At 35.6% G+C, this 12,150-nt stretch overlaps 1 non-coding gene across 1 annotated transcript; it reads left to right on the top strand.

Moving 5' to 3' along the window:
• The first annotated feature begins 2,814 nt into the window (after window positions 1-2,814).
• On the top strand, window positions 2,815-2,921 carry LOC127099687 (small nucleolar RNA R71). Its single transcript, XR_007794164.1, has one exon. It is a non-coding gene; the product is annotated as a small nucleolar RNA R71 (small nucleolar RNA).
• The last annotated feature ends 9,229 nt before the right edge of the window (window positions 2,922-12,150 follow it).

Here is a 12,150-nt window from a genome sequence, read left to right as displayed (position 1 = left end):
ACTTCGGACTTCTCTGATAGTTTTGGGTGGTTTTAGATTCTCTATGACTTCTATCTTAGCTCTATCTACCTCAATACCTTTTTCGGAAACTATATGTCCTAAAACAATCCCTTCGGTGACCATGAAATGACACTTTTCCCAGTTTAGCACAAAGTTCACCTCCACGCATCTCTCCAGGATTTTCTCAAGGTTAGCAAGACAATTTTGGAAATCAAATCCGCAAACCGAGACATCATCCATAAATACTTCCAGGATACTATCTAGGTAATCTGCAAAGATTGACATCATGCAGCGTTGGAAAGTAGTTGGGGCATTAAAGAGTCCGAATGACATTCATCTGTAGGCAAAAGTTCCATAAGGGCATGTAAAGGTAGTTTTCTCTTGATCTTCGGGGTGGATAGGTATTTGGAAGAATCCAGAGTATCCATCTAGATAGCAAAAGTAAGAGTGTTTGGCTAGACGCTCCAACATCTGGTCTATAAATGGTAAAGGGAAATGATCCTTCCTGGTTGCTTTATTTAATTTTTTGTAGTCTATGCACATCCGCCATCCTCCTTCTATCTGTTTTGCTACATGTTCGCCTTTATCGTTTTGCATTACTGTGATGCCTCCCTTTTTAGGTACTACATGCACAGGGCTCACCCACTTACTATCCGAGATCTGATAGATTATACCTGCCTCAAGTAACTTAAGAACTTCTCTTTTAACAACATCACTCATTATAGGGTTTATTCTTCTCTGATGTTCTCTAGAGGGCTTTGAATCTTCTTCGAGCAAAATCTGATGCATGCATACGGATGGGCTTATACCTTTCAGATCAGAGATATTATATCCTAAGGCTGAGGGATATCTTCGTAAAATATCTAAGAGTTGGTCTGTTTCCTCTTGGCTCAAGGTAGCACTGACTATAACTGGACGGTTCATCTCTTCATCAAGAAACTCATATCTCAGGTTCTTAGGCAGTTCCTTAAGTTCTAAGGTTGGTTTCTTATTGCATGGCATATGATCTGGGGTAAGGGATAAACATTCGTAAAGGTTATCATCGATGTAGGGCTTCCTAAAGTTATCATCTTCCAGTATGAGAGTTGATGGCAACTTAATTATTTTTATGATTTCTTCTTGTTCTATTTCCCTAACGCATTCATCAATGATATCTATGGCATAACATGCGTCTCCCATCATAAATGCCATAAGAAATTTTGAAAGTATAAATTCTATCTTCTCGTCACCTACCTCAAAGGTCAACTTTCCTATCTTGATATCTATTATGGCTCCTGCAGTTGATAAGAATGGTCTACCTAGAAGGATTGGTATATCATCATCCTCTTTAATGTCCATGACAATAAAATCAGTAGGGATAAATAACTGACCTATCCTAATAGGGACATCTTCTAATATGCCTATCGGATACTTAACAAATCGATCAGCTAATTGAAGTGACATCTTAGTAGGCTGTAATTCTCCTAAGTTTAACCTCTCACAAACTGCTAAAGGCATTAAGCTCACACTAGCTCCTAAGTCTAGAAAAGCTTTTTCGATGACATGACTTCCCAAAATACAAGGAATGGAGAAATTTCCAGGATCTTTATCTTTTTTGGCTAACTTATTCTCGGAAATAGAATTGCATTCCAAAGGCTTCGGATCGTCGAGTCTATGTTTGTTGGTAAGGATGTCTTTGAGAAACTTTGCATAAGAAGTTATTTGGGTGATGGCTTTTGTGAAAGGGATTTCTACATGAATTTTTTCTATAACCTTAATGAATTTTTGATACTGGTTATTGATCTGGGTCTGTTTAAGTCTTTACGGAGATGGTATCGGTGGTTTGTATGGTGGGGGTGGTACATAAGTTTTGTCTTTAGGTTCTTCTCCTTTTTCTTGACCTTCCTATTTTTCAGATTCCTCTGGTTCCTTCACTTTGTCTGTGGGTTCGGTATATTCCTTAGAAGTCTCGGGTTCACTCAATCTTGGGTTAAATGGCTCATCATAAGCGGTCCCACTTCGTAGGGTAATGGCATTGGCTTGTCCTCTCAGATTCTGTTGAGGTTGTCCAGGGAGCTGTCCTCCAGGTGTAGTCTGGGGGCTTGGTTTAAGGCTACCTGAGAGATCTGGGTTTCAAGCATCTTATTGTGAGTAACTATTTGGTCAACCTTGGTTCCTAACTAGGTAATCAGTTTGTTAACGTGAATGTTCTGGTTCATGAACTCTTTGTTTTGTTGGGTTTGAGCAGTGATAAAATTTTCCACAATTTTCTTAAGGCTCGGCTTTGGTGGCACAAGTTGCATAGGTTGATTTGGTCTTGGGGCTTGGTAACCTGGTTGTCTCGGAGGTGCAGTATTTTAGATAGGGTTATTGTTCTTATAGGAGAAGTTCGGGTGATTCCTCCATCCAGGGTAGTAGGTATTCAAATATGGGTTCCCTTGGGCGTAGTTCACTTGCTCAGAGTTGGTTTCGTTTAAGAGACTGCATTCTGCAGATTGGTGTCCTTTGATTCCACATATCTCACAATTCGACGAAACTGCAGCTGCAGTATTCTAGTGTATACACATATGCTCAACCTTGAGGGCTAACGCGTCCATTTTAGCTTGCATCATGTCTATAGAGCTTAACTCATGTACTCCTCCTTGGGCTTCCTTCTTCTCAACTGTCGCTCGTTCAACTCCCCATGATTGATGGTTTTGAGCCATATATTTGATAAGGGAACTAGCTTCCGGATATGGTTTTTTCATCAATGCGCCACCTGCGGCAGCGTCGATGGTCATCTTAGTGTTATAGTGAAGTCCATTACAGAAGGTCTAAATGATTAACCAATTTTCTAAACCATGATGTGGGCATGCTCTTAACAGCTCTTTATATCTCTCCCAAGCTTCGAACAACGATTCTCCTTGATTCTGGGTAAATCTGGTTATTTGGTTTCGAAGAACGACGGTCTTACTTGGGGGAAAGTATCTAGCAAGGAATACTTTTCTAAGGTTTTCCCAAGTTGTTATGGAATTGGGTGGAAGGGAATCTAACCATGATAGGGCTTTATCTCTGAGGGAGAAAGGGAATAATCTTAAACGGATTGCCTCAGGAGAAGCTCCATTGGTTTTAAAAGTGTCTGCTAATTGGAGAAAGACTTTTAAATGTTGGTTTGGGTTCTCAGTAGCAAGACCTGCGAATTGTCTATGTTGCACTAGTTGCAACAGGGAGGGTTTAAGTTCGAAATTATTAGCTGGGATGGTTGGGTTTACTATACTAAAACTAGGTTCTTCGTTGGATGGTTGGGCGAAATCCTTAAGAGGTCTTTGATTTTGATCTTCTGGCATAGCTCTCCTAATTCTATGGAAAAATAAACTTGCGCGAGCGTAACGTTCAGGTTCCGCCAGAGGATCTACTAAGCTTCTGGTGCTACGAGTCCTTCGCATTGACCGGCAGGTAACAACCTAAGTCTAAACGATATAACAACAGGGTATGAAATTTGACGAAATTGGTCTGCGGCAACGGCGCCAAAAACTTGATGCGTGTTTTTTGCAAGTATATGAACGCGTCAGAGTAATATAAAAGATTTTCGAATCCACAAAGACCAAATGTCAATCTATCGTTATCTATTGTTACGGTGTTTATCTAAGGTAATCGAAATAGGGTTTTTAAGAGTGCACAATGAAAAATAAAGTATTAAATTAAATTCAATTAATAAAGACAGGTTTGAATGTAATTCACATAATCAATTAATAATTCAAGTACTTGCTAGTAGGATTACTTATGGGCAGTGTTTCCTACTTTGAAAAGAATCAATTTAACGGGAATTGTCGCTTTCGCGTATTCAGAACCGAGTTGTACTCCCTAATCAAACCCTCTTATTGTCACTTATAAAAAGGTGCGCATTGTGTTAGAGTAGTAAACCTATTTTTAAGAAATATAGTGTCTTGACTAAGTTGAAAATTATTTTGACCTGGATTTCTTAACCAAAAGAGGTTCTCACGAACCAGACTCTAAACTTATAAACGCGTCCGAAAATAGTTTTAAAGTCACTTTTCTTTTTAAGTTAAAAACTCCTAATGAACTAAACAAAGCGCTTTCGCTGTATTTGAAATAGTTAAAACAACTAAGTTTAAACAGACGTCGGACGACTTTCGATCTTACCCAACGGAAATTAAGTGCGGGAAAACTTAAGTTGAAAGTCAAAATAGCCCTTAAGTGTTTCTACGAACAATTGTACGGATTATCGGCTCAATTACAATCCTTACATTCTAACCTTTATAGGTTTAGCTAGACATGGTAAAGTAAAAATTCATTTTAGTTTTTATCATAAAAATGGATAAATAAAAGACTTTTAAAAAAGGGTAATAAGTGCGAGTGCAGGAAAGTAAATAAAAGTAGTGCGAGTGCGGAAAATAAGTTAAAGTAGTCTGGGTGCAGGAAAGTAAATAAAAGTAGTGAGGTGTAAGAAATAAAGGAAAATAGTGCAGTGCGAGAAATAAATAAAGTAAAGTGCGAGTGCGGGAAAGTAAACAAAATAAAGGCAATGCGGGAAAGTAAACAAAATAAAGAGAGTGCGAGAAAGTAAACAAAATAAAGGCAGTGTGGGAAAGTAAAGAAAATAAAGGCAGTGCAGGAAAATAAAGTAGACAAAGGTAAAGCAATAAAACCTGCTCCAATCGGAGGGTCAAATAAAGTGCGTAACAGAAATGAAAATGGCGGCAGGATTAAACTTCCTTCCAAAGTGCTCCAAACTCGATTACAGACTCGATTACACAGTGTGGCAACACTCCGATGTGAAGCGATTACCACTTTTACACAATATTGATATATGCCTAGTTGTAACTAAGTTTGGATGAAGAAATAAATGAAATCAAGGCTCTATTTATAGGCAAGGAAAAAAATGGAAATTACAAGGATGCCCCTAAGTTTGAAAATGGGCGGGAACCATTTTGTTCTTGTGGCGCCCGCCACAACATCATGGCGCCCGCCACAGGAGGAAATTGCAGCGCCCAAGTGGAGATCGTGGGAGGTGTGGTAGTTGAGGAGAGGTTGAAACTGAGACACGTCATGGCTGGACCCATGGCGCCCGCCACAGTGGGAGCCACAAGTGTAAAATACTGATTTTTTGGCTTTTTAGCTTATTTTCGCTCCTTTTCTCGACCGAGGCTCCGATTAGACTGAAAACCTGAAAACAAAGAAAAACATAGTAATAACATAACAAAATAACAATAAAACAACTAAAATGCATGCGAAATCGGAGTCGAAAATACGGTGAATTTCAGTGTCATCAAATTCCTTGATCAAACTTGAGAAAGTCTGACCAAATATTCTTTTGGAATAACCATCCCAACCTTGTTTAGAAACATAACTTTGAAGACCATTTCCTGAGACACTCATATCTTCAAGGTTGACAACCCTTTCATTGATGATAGCCAGTTGGTTTCTCAGGTCAAGGTTAGATCTAGAAGTCATCTCAGGTTGAGACAAAGGGTTCAGGAGGAAAGATTTTAAAAAATCAGACAAAAGAGTTTTTTTAGATAAGATCCAAAATGAGAAGAAGAATTCCAGTTTAAATAGAAAAGGACCAACAAAATCCAAGATATTATAACCAAAGGATAAAATAAAAACAAAAGAAAATATTTTGAAAATACAAAAGCTAAAGATATTTTGCAAAGAACAACAAGTAACTAAAGCAAGTTCCAAGAAGAAAAGGACATGAGTTGACAAGGGAGAGGTTGAAAAAGATATGCATCATCACTCCAAGAAGAAACTCTAGTTCTACCCAAGTGTTTCTTGATCTGTCAAAATATCTTTATATATGAAATACACAAACTCAAGGTGTTTAAAAGTGTTTCTCAATACCCTTGGATACCTCCAAAGGTCTCTCAAATTCCAAGAACTCTAAGTAACTTCTACCTTTACCTCTCTAACTAGGATTACCACATCTTGCCCTTGTCTTAACTAGGAAAAAATGATATAGATGCATATTTATAGCTACAAAAACCCAATAAATCTAAAATAGACCCAATATACACTCATCATCGAATAAATCCACAAACCAACATGATATGAGACCCATTAGGACAACCATTGACCTTCTACTTTCTGACTAGCATTATGTCAATGACCAGCAGATTGCCCCTGCCATCGCAAACCACAAAGTTTCTCTGCCGCCATCAGATAAACTTTGGACACCTTTTTTCCATCGTTGTGGACCACAGTCAACTGTTGTTGGCCTTGTCGCCTCGCTAAATAGCGCACCATGCGTCTCCACTACCAAATCATTAGATCGTCGCCCCGCCGGTGCCACAATGCTCCCGCTTGTCATCGCCGCGACTCGCCATACTACTGTCTCTCTCTACTGCTTTTCATGATTGTAACACATTTGATTTTGACTGTCATAAAACATATTTTTATTCTCTTTATCACTTGCGATTTTAAGTTGTACTTATACTGAAGAATCACCTTGTACTTTTAAGGTTCACATTTCTATTTCTCCAAGAACTAAACCTTTTAAAAGTAACATAGAAGAATGTCTCCAAGTTTTTACAAAGGATGGTCCCCACCCTATCACTCTTCCACGTCTAGCAATTTGCTATTGACATTACAAGCCACCCATAACACTACTCCTAACAAAGATGGACAAGGCTTCAATGACTTTGTTGTAGCATAAATTTGTTAATTTTAGTTAACAAATTATTCTCTCACATCAAGATATTACACATCAATCATTCATTCATTCATTTTATTAACTAAACTTATCAAAGTTATGACAACAATAAAGTTATTGAAGTCATTCCCAATAAATATAACCCTGAAAAAAAGGTATCTCACATGTAGTGATTTGTTTTTGTTTTTGTTTTTAATTCAAATTGATTATGAGTGTTTTGCATTTTTTTTGTAAATGATAACTTTAAATAAAATTTAATCAAATAAAAAGTGATGGACTAAAATTTCCCAAACAATCCGAGTTCCTATAAGAGTGGAAATCCTCCTACTTTATAACAACTAATTATTCTCTAAGGATTTGAATGGATGTAAATCCACTGCTAGGGTTTGTGGCTGGAAAACATGGAATATCGCAAGATGAACAAGATCTTTTTGAGCACAACTTTAAAAAAGTCAAAGGCAGTGATCAAAATTTCAAACAAGGCTCAAGCATTCATTTGGCGTATGAGGCTGAAGTTGCAATAGAGAAGAATAATCAATAATTTCCTGCCAAAAAATTCCTATAAGGATTCAATGATGGGGAATTATAATGGAGACGAGGAAAATAATGGTACCATGACTGTTATTTTGACTAATGAAGAAATAAAGAACCTCTCAAGGGATGATGAGGAAAAGTGTTTGCTGATAGAAGAAAGGAAGGTGAGTCATTGTGATTGCCCATATTTCATACTTTTTGTCAAAGAAGAGGATAGAATTGCCAAACCATCGAAATCGGTAGTTACTTTTATACTTCTTGGTAGGAAGATTGGATATAAGGAATTGGATACTCGTTTGAAATAGATATGGGTGAGGAATGACATTATAGATATTATAGATCTAAGTAACAACTATTTTCTTATGACTTTTTCTAATAAAGATGATCAATATCTTGCTTTAATGGGCGGCCCTTGGTTAATATATGATCAATATCTCACTATTAGAGAATGGATCCCTAATTCTCATCTGGATAATGATCAAATTGAGAAGGTGAAAGTTTGGGTGAGATTTTCAGGGTTACCAATTGAATATTATGATGCAAAAGTTCTTACATTCATTGGTAACTGAATTGGTATAAGAATAAAGGTGGACAAGAACACTCTTCTTCATGAATGGGCAAATATGTGAGATTATGCATGGAAGTTGATTTATCAAAAGCTCTACTTGCTATGTCCATGATTAGAGATATAGTTTATAAGGTATAATAAGAAGGGTTACATTTGTTATGTCTCAATTGTGGGAAGATTGGTCACTATATAGAAAGTTGTGGAGAGAAAGAAACTCAGACAGCTAAGGATGGAAATGGTGTATAGGAGAGATAAAAGAATGTGGAGGCCAATGGTATCCAAGGTGGAAGTGAGGTGATAGACGTTCCTTGATCGGTTGTTAGTAAACAATGACATCCAAGGAAAAATAAGGAGAATGATTTGACAGTGGTCCATGGTGATCAGACGAATGTTCCGATGGAAATTAATGTTGAAGCAAAATCATTGGGATCAAGTTTTGCTATTTTGGGTAAAGATATCCCAAATTTTGAAGTTGAGATTTTGGAGGAGGAGAAAATAATGGGAGATAATATCTCAAAAAAGATCATGCAGAATTGGCAACGAGAATATATCACCCGAGAACATAAAAAGGAAGACTATAAATAGGCTTTCTAGGAAGAGTAGAATTTTTGTACAAAATCGTATAAAAAAGCTAATGATAAAAAGGTAATTTTCAAGCACTGTGTGATAACATTAAAGGAAAATAAGGGAATAATTCTATTTCAGTTGTTGAGAAGCTTGTGAAACCCCATAATATCAATAATATGATAACATTCATGGCTAGTCATTTCAAAAATTATACTCATGCTCCTAACAACGAAACACACAAGATAATGGATGACGTCATAACTCTAGAAACTAATAATCTACTTAATAATGATGGTAAACAAATGAAGGAAGTTGGCTCATTTCAAGAAAACTATGATAAGTATCATATTGAGCTAAATAATGTCGAGATAGGAAGTGGCCAAAAGGGTCTGGAGAAAGATGAAGTTTTGGATGCTCATGACAAAGGTGTTTCAAGAGCTAGAGATTCTGACATGGAAGTGGTTCCAAAGACTCTGGATCTCTCTAACCATAGGTAGCTAGGAGGTTTGATCCTTCTTGATTAATTGTTTGTTATGATAAGTTAGCATAATAATATTCTTATGTGGAACTGTCGTGGGGCAGCGAATTCAAGATTTTATCGTACTTGTACAATATGTGGATATGTATCTTCCTAGTATCCTTGTGATTATGGATAACATATGTGATCCTAATAAAGTCAACAAAAATTTTCAATTATTGGATTTTGATGGTTGGAATTTCACTTATGTTACAGGTTATGCGGGAGGTTTTGTGATTGCATGGAGAGAAGGTGATGTTAGCACGAGCTTTCCGAATGTGTATGTCAAAGTTCTTGCTCGTGCGAATTTCTCTGATCATCATCCCATTCTAATCACGCTGTTTGGTAATGTTGATCGAGAAAAATTCAAATATTTTCGTTTTGAAAGTGCATGGATAATATAAGCTACTTATATTAATATGATTAAAGAGGCATGTGATCCTACTACTGCTGTTAATGAAAATTTGAAACAGATGCAAGATAGATTCAAGAACTGGAAGAATATTAATCTTAATATAATAGTTAGTCAAAAGTAAGAACTATTGGCTCAAATTAATGGAATTTAGAGGTTGGTGCAAGCTGGTCGATGGAATAAATTTCCCCATAAATTAGAGTTCAAGCTTCAGAATGATCTATAAAAAATAATTTAGCAAGAAAAGCTTATGTGGTTTCAGCACTGTTGAGCTAATTGGCATCATGTTAGGGATCATACTATGAAGTACTATCATTTGAAAGTTGTTAATAAGAGAAGGCAAAATCAAGTTAAAATGATTTGTGACACTAATGGCATGTGAGTGGAAGATGAATGCCAACTTCAACCTATGACAACTTATTTTTAAAATAATATTTTTACTAAAACCGCTACAGATGATGCATAGTTCCAGATACCGATTTCTTATCCTAGAGTTTCTTAAGAGTTTGTAAATCTTATAAGTGTTGATGTGAATGATACATAGGTTAGGAAGACAATTTTTTATATGAGACCTTCAAAATCACTTGGACCAGATGAATATCATGCTAGTTTTTATTAAAAAAACCCACGGAAGTCATTGGATCATACACTTGTAATTTTTTCAAGAAAATATGGGCTAATCCGGATGCGCATGTTGAGATTAATCAAACAGATACCTGCTTAATTCATAAGGTATCACATCTTGAGTTTATTAACTATCTCCCTCTCATTTCCCTTTGAAATATTTTGTATAAAATTATTAGCAAAGTGGTTGTAAATAGGTTGAAGATTATTATTCCTCAAACTATCTCTCCTTTTCAATCACGCTTTGTATTAGGGAGAAATATTCATGATAATATTGTGGTGACATAAGAAATGGATCATAACATACATAAGATAAAGGGGAAGATAAGGTATTTTGTGATTAAAGTTTATTTAACTAAAGCATATGATATGTTAAAGTGATTTTTCATTGAAAACATCTCGAAGGAGGCGAGATTCCCTTTGGAGTTAATCACTATTATTACGACCTCTATTATAACTGTGATTACTAATGTGAAATAAAATGGAACTAGATCATATTTTTTCAAACCTCAAAGAGATATTAGACAAGGAGACCCTATTTCTGAGTAACTTATGGCCTAAGTTTGACCAATTTGCGTATTGGTCTATAGAAAAAATGGTGCCAATATAGATGTTTGGTCTCATTGTTGGGTTAAACCATGTATGATGTTGATGAATATTAATACATATGGTGTCAATACAACTTTTTACCAGCATTTAGAGGAGTTATCAGGTCAACATGGTTAATGAAATGTGGATCTTTTAAAGCATTTGTTTTCTCAAAATGTGGTAACTAAAATTCTAGTTATTCTACCTCTTGATGGTAATAGTGGAAGAGATATTTATTGTTGGCCAAGCGATAAAAAAAGTGAATATATTGTATCATCAAGTTATAAATCAGTGTAATTTTGGTAAACAAAATGACAAGGATAATTGGAGGTTGATATGGAAGTTTAAATTCTCTGAACGAAAAGGGTCTTTATTTGGTTGGTGTATCATGGTAGAATAATGACCTATAAGGAAAAAATACTAGGAAGACATTTTTGTAGTCATCGTGGAACATAGATGAAATCCATTAAACATGTCTTACGTGATTATCCTTTGCCTTTTTTTTATTCAGGATAATGTGATTAAGTTGGATATGATGGGCTCTTTTTTCATTAGTAAGATTAAGGAGTGGGTGAATAATTTGCATTTGAATTTTGGTATTAATGGAGATCCGTTGTTGATGGAACGTTGGGCAACCATTTGCCATGCATTTTAGATGTGGAGAAATAAGGAATAACAGGATGAGATTTTTTGAAGACCTAGAACTCTGTGGTGGTATGTTACTAAAGTTCCTCATGATCATTTTTTGGTAGCGGAGCTGCATGGGAGTAAGATGGAGTTGACTCAAGAGGCTAAGAAAATAAGGTGTACTCCTCCCTCTTCGAGTTGGATGAGATTGAACACGAATGAAGATAGTAAGAATGACTTGATAGTTGAATGTGGTAGTGTTTTAAGAGGTGTACGAGTGAGTGATTTGGAGGCTTCACATGCTATTTAGTTTTTGCAGTGCATATATTGTTGAACTTTTGGGCGTGCTAGAAGTATTAAAATTAGCAAAAGAGTCTGAGCTCCAAGCTATTGAGCTTCATATATATTCAAAAATGGTTATTCAAAATATTTTGGATTTTAAACATGATAGTATAATTAAAATGCGATTGATACAAAAAAATTCATTAGTCGCTTAAACTAGATTGAGAAGTACATATTTATTATTTTTATTGTTAGTGGAATATTTGTTCAGATACACTTGTCAACATAAAATATGATCTAGATCATAATCTAATCGAGCGAATTATTAAATTTATCTTCTTTTATTAATTGATTATATTGTATTCTCTATTTCTAATATATTTCTAAGATAATTGCCATGCTATCTTTTATTTTCTGGTTTAAACTTTCTTTTTGTTAAAGAAAAATATTGCTCAAACAAAAAGAACAATTAAACTAATTTTTTATTATATATAATGAGTAGAGGGATAAAATGGGAAGTTTCCATAGAACTGATCTGTCTTTTCAATTATCTTAAACCCTCCTCCTCTAGCTCGTGTCTCAAATTTCAAACATGCTATTGCATAGCTAGCTGCACGATATATTGGTCAATTTGACTAAGCATCATTTGGAGAATTAGGATTTGCTTTTAAACTAAAATAACTATGCAAAGTGACAAAGACACTAATATTTTACAAACAAGAATCATGTGCTTGCTAAATTAAATATTAATAAGATAGCCTAGTAGCTCATGTGCTACTTAACTCTTTTACTCTAATTTT

The sequence above is a fragment of the Lathyrus oleraceus genome, chromosome 6, assembly GCF_024323335.1.
Source record: "Lathyrus oleraceus cultivar Zhongwan6 chromosome 6, CAAS_Psat_ZW6_1.0, whole genome shotgun sequence".
NCBI classification, from domain to species: Eukaryota; Viridiplantae; Streptophyta; class Magnoliopsida; order Fabales; family Fabaceae; genus Lathyrus; species Lathyrus oleraceus.
This window is presented reverse-complemented; position numbering and strand designations above follow the sequence as displayed.